The 10,974-nt window shown below is 50.9% G+C and overlaps 1 pseudogene; it reads right to left on the bottom strand.

The window, feature by feature from the left end:
* Window positions 1-1,821: 1,821 nt before the first annotated feature.
* Window positions 1,822-10,153, bottom strand: LOC125967990 (janus kinase and microtubule-interacting protein 3-like; annotated as a pseudogene).
* Between the last annotated feature and the right edge of the window lie 821 nt (window positions 10,154-10,974).

Raw genomic sequence — 10,974 nt, forward strand, 5'->3', positions numbered from 1 at the left:
TTGTTAGTCGTATGTTACCATCCGCTGTGTCTTTGTCAACATCGCCGCCATTTTCCTACTTCCTGCTGCGAGCCACGCCCACGGATTTAAATTTGGGCGGAAGCTCTTTCCATTGGCGTCGTTTTCGCGTATAGCAAATCCGATTGGTTGGGAAGGGGGCACGGTTATGCAGCCGAGGGGTCCTGTGATCGGTGGGATGTAAAGTAGGCGTCGACGTCACGTCCGCGTCACGTGACCACGACGTGGCAGACGTCATATAGCAACCGCTGTTTTGTTTAGTAGACTTACAGTTGTTATGCATTGACATAATGGCGCACACACCAAATAGATCTAAATAAATTAAATAATTCTTCTGCCCACACTCTTTTAAACAAGTTAACTCTCCCCGCGGATTTGAATTCCGGCGAAAGTTACGCCCATCGACGTCACGTATGTCACGTGACCACGACGTGGCAGATGTCATATAGCAACCGCTGTTTTGTTTAGTAGATTTACAGTTGTTATGCATTGGCATAATGGTGTGCACTCAAAATAGATTTAAATAAATTAAATATTTCTTCTGCCCACTCCCTTTTAAACAAGTTAACTCTGCCCACGTCCATTGACGTCTTGTCTGCGTCACGTGACCACGACGTAGCGACGTCATATAGTAACCGCTGTTTTGATCAGTAGACTTACAGTTATTATGCGTTGACATAATGGCGCACTGGTTAGCATGGCCACCTCTTAAGCATGATGTTGCGGGTTCGACGCCTGATCAATGTTAGCATGGAGTGAGCTGAAGTGCATGGCGCTGAAGATTTGAATCTTTGAAATGCGCTGAGGTCTGACATATCAGGCAGAATGGTTTGCCATCACGTTCAACAAAAAATAGAAACTTTCCCACTCTGATTAAAACGTCCTGTGTTCATCTACGTATTTTCGTTTTGCTGTGCATCTTTTCCCTGCCATTTCGAGAGCCCAATTGACACTCATAGTTTAAAGAAATGTGTTTGCCCATCCTACTTTGTGGAATTTCACCACATGCGCTTTTGACCAAAATACCAAATTGAACTCAAGTGAAGCCAACACGCACAACCCCCCACACACACACAAATGTTGATATGAACATAAAAGAGCCGCATGCGGTTCGGGAGTTGCGGCTTGGCCAAACCTGTACTATACAACTTTATTTGTATAAAATTTTCACAACAGCTGTCACACAAACAAAGCGGGAAAAACCGAAGACGTGCGTGTTCCGCCCACGCTGGATTTATTTGCACCTTTGAAAAGACACCGTATTGCCGCAGATGTGGCAAAGAGTACTTTTGGGCATCTGAGACGGAAGGATGTCCAAAGCATCACGTCACCTGCTCTGGTAGGCATGGTGGTGGGACGTTGAGGTCAACCGCTTTGGGGTTGGCTGAATCTTTGATCGCAGGATGCCACACACTTGAAGACAGAAGCAGAAAAGCAGAGCTAAATGCAAAATGTACTCACCGGTGACTCCAATTTTTTTCCCCCCTGAAGAAACAGCTGGACGGGTGGCCCCGGCTGGCCAGTGGGACTCTTGTTATTCTGACCCTTTTTAGTGCGCGTTTGGGGCAACAACCGTTTTTTGTGGCGCTCTCTTCTGGTTCAAAAGTGCCCTGCATGTGAATTTGCTTTTCCTGCCTTCTGATTGGATGAGCGCCGGTGTGACGCGGTGCCTCTGTCACCGTGGCGGGGGGTATACGTTGGCATCGGAGCGTCTGCCAACGTCTGAGACCGGCTGGCAGTGTATCGGAGGTGTCGAGTGCGGTGCCGCTGGAGCTCACTCACCAGCTGGTGTTAGGGCCACAGAATGAAGGCCAAGGAGAAGAATAGAAAGAGAAACAGAAACTTCTCCTCCAATTGTTTGATTTGTCTCTTCTGAGCTTCGATGAATTCTTTCAGCTCTTTGTTCCTCTAGGACGGACAAATGGAAAGTGGCATTCAAAAGCCAGTAAGCGTGCAAGTAAGTGCCGGGCTGGCTTTGGGCCCTTACCTGTTGCGCGCTGTGCAGCAGATCCATTCTCTCTTGGAGGATGCAAGCGTCGCGCTCCCTCAACTCGCACATCAGGGCTCGCTTCCATTGGTCCACGGCGCTCCTAAGCTCTTCTCTCTGATCCGCCGTCAGCACGTCATTCACGCCAGCGTGGCTGGCTTTTTCGCCGTCCGTGGCGGGGCAGTCCCGCTGCGGTAGCGCCTCGTACAACATGGCCTCCAGCTCCAGGATCCTCTGGGCCGCAATCCTCGTCCATCAGTGGTCCGGCGGGAGATTTGAGGGCGGCTTACCTTATGAGCCTGGTCCATGGAACACTTCCTGAAGTCCAACTCTTCATCCAGGTAGCCCTTCTGCTTGCAGAACATATCCTAGCACAGCTCAAGGTCAGAATTGTTGGGGCACATTGCCGGAGTTCCCCTTGGCTGATGTCGCGTGTCTGTCTACCTTCTCACTTTCAATGTCCAACATCTTCTGTTGAAGTGCTGACTTGGTCACTTTGATGTATTCTAACCACTGAGGAAAGGCTGCTGTCACATAAGCAGAATGCGAGAGCGTGCGTGGACGTGCGCGTTACCTTCTCGGCTAGGGTGAGAAGGGTCCTGGCGTGAATCACGACCACCTGCTCCTCGTTGGTGAGATTCTGCAAGAGCCCAAAGGCACAGCGTCAACAAGCTTCTTTCAGCGCAAAGCCTTCCAAAAGTCACATTTGAGCCGCCGAGTCTCGTGGAGTGCGAACATAAGGAGTTCGACATACACTTACGGCGTTATAGCCCAGGATGTCCAGCTTCTTCATCAGATCACTGATGACGATGTCCGGGGGAAAGGCGCAAGGAGCAATGTAAGGTGTTCTGGGACCTCGGGTTAAGGTTAGGGTTGCGAGGGACGCCTTACGTACGCTCACGCCCTCGGCCTCGCAGTAGATCTGCAAAGGGCTGAGGCCGTCTGGGAAACGGACTTGCAGAAACTTCAAGACGGGGGAGCGCCACTCCCTCTCCTGAAAGGCAGAGGCATGCATCCGTCCGTCCGTCCGTCCGTCCGTCCGTCCGTCCGTCCGTCCGTCCGTCACATCTCTGGCCTCAACACGCTTGTGCGAGTCTTCCCACCTCCAGCTCCAGGATGCGGAACTCAAGCAGTTCGTTTTGGTCTCGGATATCCTGGATGTGCTCTTTCAGACGCGCTTCTTCCGCCTCCATCCGCCTGACCTGAAAAGACAGTCAGACCTCATCTGCGGGGCTTCCCGACAGGTGTGACGCCAAGCGACTCCGCCCAGCGCCTTTCTTTCCGTCACCTTTTCGGCCAACTGCTGATTGCTCTGACGCAGCAGCTGCTTCTCCTCCACCCACTTGACATTCTAGAAGAGACAAACGCGTGGACAGCTTTGGAATGTTGTGTCATTTTCATCCACAAATTCTTTGGTTGACTGGAAAATTACATTTGCTTTTCTCCGCATTTTCCCAGCCACGTTCGGGGGGGGGGGGGGTTGGTCCAGTAATGCCAGACGGATGAGTGACTGAAGAATGTAGCTATTTTGTCTGAGAAAAAGGTGTGCTCATTGATGAGCTTACCTGTCCTTGTTGCTTCAGCGCTGACTCCAGATCTGCTACTCTGCTTTGATAGTGACCCATTTCTACCATCAGCTTTTCTCTGGTCTGAAAGGAGGAGGAGGGAGGCTCCTCCTCCTCCTTTCAGACCAGAGAACACCCGAGGCTGGGTGAGAACGGGGAGGCTGCGACCCGGCCGGGGGTTGCGGGAAGGGGCGCCACCTTGATCTCCTTCTCGGCGTCGTAGTCCCCTTCGCTGGTCTGGGCTAGCAGAGCGTAGGCTCGTTGCAGCGCTTGATATTCTTGCGTCAGCTGGCGGTAGCGAAGCTCCGCCTCTTCATGCACACACCAATGCAACACAGCACTAGTACCAGAATCAGTCAGACCGGCGACAAAGCACCCGCGACGCAAAGACGAGTCCGATTCCAGGCTGAAGAGGAATGTTTGGTGCCAATACGCTGGCAGAAATGGCGGGCTACCTCTTCGGGTTCCGTGTCGGGGGTTCTGTCGGTGTGAAAAGACAAGGACGATCCGTCCGGGTCCACCAACACGTCTTCGTCGTAGCCGTAAAATGTTTCGATGACCTGCGGGCGCGGAAGCAAACATCTCTCTGAACAAACTGAAGCGACACCTCACGATGAATCGACGAGAGGAACGATAGCGAGAAAAAGGCCATTTCATCTTGCGCAACACCAAGCAGCCGCAAACAAACAGACTCACCTTGCAGGACCTCACGCTTTGTTCCTCCTCAGAGATTCTCGACGTCGGTATCGTAGCAGCAAATCTCTCTCCTGTCGACACAAATAATCCGCCTTTGAGATTCTTTGGATGCAAAGGGAACGAACGGCTCCGGCGCAGAAACAAACGCGACTCACAATGACATTTCTGACATGAGCTCCTGTCTCCAGAGCCTGAAAAACACGTCACCGGCGATGATTGGAGGGACGCTCGTCTTTTCCAAAAGTGACAACTACAGGGTGTGTCAGGGTTTTCCAGATTATCTTTATCGTATCATTGTGTTGCTTTGACTTTGACTGCGACCTGTAATAAATAATATTATTTATCCCTTATTTATCCCTATCGCTTATCCCTTCCTACACAAAGTCGTAAAACACCCCTTGCTATGTTTTGACTAGAGGTCAAGGGCTTCCTCTATTCAATCCACTCTTACACCCACCCTGTTTCTCTTAATTAAAATGCTCGTGCAGGAGCCGAGAGTCAGACTTCATTCGTACAACGGATGGACTCTCCACCTGCAGGTGTCCAAAAGAACTTACTTGTCTCCCGTGTGGTTCTTGCAAAATAAGTTGGAGCGAGCGCAACTCTAACAGGGTGCATTTTGCCACTAGCTGCCTACGGACAATGACGTCGCGCTCGCGGCTCATGGTTGACGGGCTGAGCAGCCGGGCAAGTCCGTCGTTTTCAGCGCACAGCGAGTGGCAAAGGCGCTGACAAAACGGGAGCTTTGAGCTGCTGAAAACGGCAAAACAAGTCTAAAGCGTGTTCAAACGCGTGCGCACAATGCTCCTGCTTGAAAGGTCGGAATTTAAGGGGCCAATTTTTTGGATGGCGGCCGCCGGCCAAGCTTTGGACGGAAAAGGTTTCCTGGCGACAGCGAGCGAGCGCGGCGCTGCCGTACGTGCACCGAGTCGCCTGCCTGAAGACCTTGGACAAGTCGTCGATGATGTGCCGCTGCTCCACAACTTGAAGGAACTCCATTTCACCGTCCTGCTGGCCGCAACCGCGGTCCAGGTCATTGAGCGAACTAGGCCTTCTCTGTGGAACACAAATGCAGTGGACTCTGTTGGCACGCCGCCGTTGTCCGCGTCGACTTACCAAGCTTGCCATCTCCTCGTTCTCCTGGGTGACAAAGCGCACTTTGTTTTCAAGGCGACACAGCACCAGCGAGAGTTCTTCATTCTTCCTGCTCAGGCGTTTGTTTTTGTACAGGAGTGGCAGAAACTGGCTTTCTGTTTCTCTCAGTCGCTTTAGCTGCAAGCATGAAGTGCGGGATGTGAAAGACGCACAACACGCGGGCCAGAACGTATCCATTCCTTTTGCATCGGTTTGAACGGAATCGTGGCTTTGGCTCCCAATAAAAGACATCTACCAGGCAACCGACTCGCCGCGCCGCTCAACTAATAAGCAAGCGCAATGGGTGCCTCGCTGGATGGCGCGCATCAAACGTAGCGCAAACCTTCAAGCGTGCCGTCAATAAATTACCAGTTCATTGCGCTCTTCAGAAAGCAGGGCGTTTCGATCCTCCAGTTTCCTGATGACTGCGCTGAGCTCAGCGATTTTCAGATGAAACCGTCGCGTGTCCCGATCCTCCTGAGACTGAAAACGCCCCGCAACACACACACACAAGCACTCGTTCAAAGTTCAAAACTGTTTTTGTGCTACCTTCCTCCAGCAACGAACTAAGTCATGCGTACTGCAAGTGTGTGATGAGGTGGCTTATGCAATGAAGAGGATTGCTAGTAGCGGCGTTGACCCCACTTCCAGGGTAGTTTAGGCCCGCCCTTTGGGAATCCCTCAGGGCAGCGATCTGCTGCTCGGCAGCCTGAGTCTGCAGCTGAAGGCGGTGGACGTGGCCGGCCCCAGGGCTTCATCCAAAACACTAACCGCTCTGTCTTTCAGCTTGATCTCATCCGTCTGGATGTACAAACGGGGAGCGCTCAGGCAGGCGGGCAAACTCATTTGCCAGAATTGTGACAAAAACAAAGAGAGCAACCGGCCAATTTTTTTCTTGAATCGACTAGAACACCTTTGCTGTGACAAAAGCGAAGCGAGCAACCGGACATTTTCTTCTTGTGAAATAGAATAGAATAGAATGCCTTAGGTGTCATTGCACTGCAGGTATACAACGAAATTGGGAACATAGCCACGCACCGCGCATCTGATCAGTCCTACCAGTCGGCGGATCTCCCTCTCGCAGTCTCTCTTGGTTCGGCTCATCTCCTCCCGATGCTGGTGATGAGCCGATCGGAGCTCGGCCGCTCGGGACTGCCAGGCCTGCTGGGCCGCTGCCAGGGCTTCTTCCGCGCTCCTGGTGGAGGCGACACCGCTCGGTCTCCCGACACCGCCGCGTCTCCTCCACCTCCGCCAGCAAAGCGCCCCCCCTCCTCACCTGAGCAGACATTGCGCCACACCGGGCCGTTGAGACCGCAACGGAGCGCCGCGACGCTTACTGGGGACAAGCTACACAATACGGTAGCGGCCGCATCGAAGCCCGACGTGGCGTGCGGATAGTCAGACACGGATAGAGCGGATCACCTTGTCCATGGAGCCGTCCCTCAGGCTGAGGACCAAGGCATTCAGTCGCTGGATCTCTCCATCTTTGATTTTGATCACTCTCATCAGCTCCATTTCATGCTGCCGCAGTAATGTCTCCCTGGTAATGGCTAACTCTTTCTGCTTCTCCTCATGGAGTTTGCTTTTGAGTTCCGTCATGGTGGCGGTGGCACGGTGGTGCTCCGCCCGCAGGTCCTGACTTCTCTCTCTCTCCAGACAGCTGACCTGACATGACTTAGACTTAGACTTAGACAAACTTTATTGTCATCTTGTCTGCACATGGTGCATACAAAACGAAATTCCGTTGCATACGTCTTACAACAAAGTAGTGATATTGCAGTTGAATAGAAGTAACATATCCTATGAAAATATATATATATATATATATACATATACTATATATATATATATATATATATATATATATATATATTAAAAATAAGTATAAAGTGCAGCAGTGATAATTATGCAATAGTGCAAGTAGGCAAAACAGTATTCAAGAGTGTGCAGAGGAATGCTAAACCATGTATTAAACTTCTATTTAAAGGGTTTATACAAGTTCAGTAAAGTTGGTAGTGCGAGATAGTGCAAGATAGAGGTCCGTAGTGTCATAAAGTACAGTTCTGTGAATGTGTGATGCAGAGTTCAGTTTAGAGCTCAACAGTTCTAGTGTTCAACAGTCTGATGACAGCAGGGAAAAAGCTGTTGCAGAACCTGGTGGACCTGCAGCGGATGCTGCAAACCTCTTCCCAGAGGGCAGCAGGGAGAACAGTCCATGGTGGGGGTGTGATGGGTCATTGATGATGTTACGGGCACGGGACATGCAGCGCTGAGATGAAATGTCCTGAATGGAGGGAAGAGGAGCCCCTATGATCCTCTCTGCTGTCCTCACCACTCTCCTCACGTTCTTCCAATCGGAGGCGGTGCAGCCTCCACACCACACAGAGAGACAGCTTGTCAGAATGCTCTCTATGGTGCTCCTGTAGAACGTCCTCATGATGGGTGGGGGCAGGTGGGCTCTCCTCATCCTCCGCAGGAAGTACAAGCGCTTCTGTGCCCTCTTGACCAGTGCCGTAGTGTTCATAGTCCAGGTGAGGTCTTCTGTGATGTGGACCCCCAGGAATTTGGTGCTGCTGACCACCTCCACAGCTGAGCTGTTGATGATCAGTGGAGCGTGGTGAGGCTGTTTTTTCCTGAAGTCGACGATGATCTCCTTCATCTTCTCCTCATTCAGGATCAGGCTGTTTTCTCTGCACCAGCCCACCAGCTGCTCCACCTCCTCTCTGTAGTCCAGGTCGTTGTTGTCTCTGATGAGCCCCACCACCGTTGTGTCGTCTGCTGACTTCACGATGTGATTGGTGGTGAACCTGAGGACGCAGTCGTGTGTCATCAGGGTGCACAGCAGGGGGCTCAGGACGCAGCCCTGAAGGGAGCCTGTGCTGAGGGTGATGACATCAGAGGTGTTCTGTCCGACCCGGACTGACTGAGGTCTGTTGGTGAGGAAGTCTAGCAGCCAGTTGCGAAGGGGGGTGTTGAAGCCCAGGTGTTCCAATTTTCCTACCAGATGCTGTGGGATGATGGTGTTAAACGCTGAGCTGAAGTCCAGGAACAGCCTCCGCACATGGGTGTTCTTCTCCTCCAGGTGAGCCAGGCTCAGGTGAAGAACGGAGGAGATGGCTTCCTGAGTGGAGCGGTTTTGCCGGTCGGCAAACTGGAACGGGTCAAATAATAGGGGGAGTCTGGAAACGATGTGACCTCTAAGCAGCCTTTCGAAGCACTTCATCATAACCGGAGTCAGTGCAACAGGCCGGTAATCATTAAATGAGGTGATTTGAGGTTTCTTCGGCACCGGAATGATGGAGGCAGTCTTAAAGCACGCCGGCACTGTGGGTTGGCCCAGCGAGGTGTTAAAAATGTCTGTGATGACCCCAGCCAGATGACTTGCACATTCCCTGAACACACGCCCAGGAATGTTGTCCGGGCCAGGGGCCTTACAGGGGTTGACTCTCCTCAGGGTCTTCAACACATCGGCGGAGTCAAGGCAGAGTACCTCCTCTTCCTGATGGGGGACAGTTTTAACTGCTGGAGTGCCGTTTAGTGCCTCGAACCTCCCAAAGAAGTTATTTAGACCATTTAGAAAGTCAGCATCAACTACACCCACCGGGGGGGGGGGAGGGTGAGTTGTCGTCTGTAATCGCCCGTATGCCTTGCCACATACTCCTGATGTTTTTGACGTCGTGGAAACGATCCTGAAATTTTCGACTGCGGTCTCGCTTCGCTATCCTGATGGCACGGTTCAAGTTGGCTCTCGCTGTCCTCAGTGTCTCCTTGTCGCCAGACTTGAAGGCAGAGTTCCGCGCTCGTAGCGTTTGACGTACCTCCTCAGTCATCCAGGGTCGTTGGTTGCCCCGGGTGATGATATTCTTAGTGGTGCTGACGTCCTCGGTGCATTTGTTGATGTAGGCTGACACAGTCATGGCACACGCATGTCTAATCTACATCGGGAAAACTGGGAGGGAGGGAGGCAGGCAGGGAGGCAGGCAGGGAGGCAGGCAGGGAGGCAGGCAGTGTCTGTCTGTTGAGGTTTTCACCTTGTTCTTCTCCTGCTGAAGTTCTAACTGGACGTCCATCAGTTTGGTTCTCAGCTCGTCATTGGCGGCATGAAGGGCGTCCGTTCGCTCCGCCTTGGCCCGCCCTGCCGGAGCTCGTTTGGACATCTCTTACTCGAGTCTCGCCCGGTCGTCAGTCAGAGATCACAACATTTGTACCTGGAGAGCACAAACGCAGCGCTGTTTTCCACTGGCTTCGAACTCAACTTCAATCGGTACCGTAACTTACAACATCATAAACATAGAACTAGCTTGACTTATTCATTGAATAAATGCATTTGGTTCTTCAAAACTGCATCACGCAACATAGCGTGACCGAGACGGCCGTTATCCACCTGCGTGAAGTTATTTGGTGAAATGAATGAGATGTTTAAGACACCATCGTTCTGTCTCTATGTAGATGAAGGGAAATAATCGATTGCTGAAGGTCCAAAGGTGTTGTGATAAACAAATAAACATATTAGTGATTAGTGACATATTTGTGATAAACATATTAGGCAGGATAATCACATATGTTAACGTGACTGCCCACACTGTATTTATTTATGGTTATTTGTTAAATCGAGTACTGTTAGACATGAAATAGGAAGTGTTTAACATAAATGGAAGACGAAAGGGGTACTCACCATTGTAGCTCCTGCTGGTCAATGATACGAGCCTCTTCTTGCAGTGGAAAACATACAGCCAACAAACACCGTGGAACCTAAAGGAATGAAATTAAACATTAACATTTAGCCTAAACCAACATTCACAGATACAACGCAACGCAAACTACACAAACGTAAATCTTTTTAAACACAATGAGTTGTACTTACCGTGTACGCTCTAGACGGTCCACTTGCAAGCAGAAAATAAAGATATTTCTGTTGATAATCGTCGTGTTTGTATCCGGTGTCTCGCTCAAGGCCATTGCGCCCACAGATTTGAATTTTGGCGAGAGTTCAGCCTATTGACGTCATTTCCGCGGTGTAATACCCGCATATCTGAAACGGCAAAGTTAAGAGTAGAGTTAAATAAAGTTTTTAGTCAACGCAATAATTTACAACCGTTGACCAGTCGAAATAATCGTCGAAATTTGGCGTCTGTGGCTGGAAGCAGACGCCGAGTTCGACATTCCTCCCAAACGCCACACTCCCTTGCTTTTCAGGGCTAAAAAAAAACAGTTGTAATTACCTTGTACGCTCTAGACGGTCAAGTTGCAAGCTGAAAACAAAAATATTTGCCTTGTAAGTCATCGTGTTACTAACCGCTGTGTCTTGTTTGCCAGAATTGCCGCTTTCCTACTTCCTGTTGCAAGCCACGCCCACGGATTATAATTTTGCCGTGAGTTCCGCCTATTGACGTCATGTCCGCGTCACATGACTGCGACGTAATATTATCTAAAACTGTTTGTGCGGTATTGTGTTGTTCTGTGCGGTATTGTGTTATTCTGTGCGGCGTCGTGTTGTTCTGTGCGGCGTCGTGTTGTTCAGTGCGACGTCGTGTTGTTCAGTGCGGCATGGTGTTGTTCAGTGCGGCATGGTGT

The sequence above is a fragment of the Syngnathus scovelli genome, unplaced genomic scaffold (assembly GCF_024217435.2).
Source record: "Syngnathus scovelli strain Florida unplaced genomic scaffold, RoL_Ssco_1.2 HiC_scaffold_41, whole genome shotgun sequence".
NCBI classification, from domain to species: Eukaryota; Metazoa; Chordata; class Actinopteri; order Syngnathiformes; family Syngnathidae; genus Syngnathus; species Syngnathus scovelli.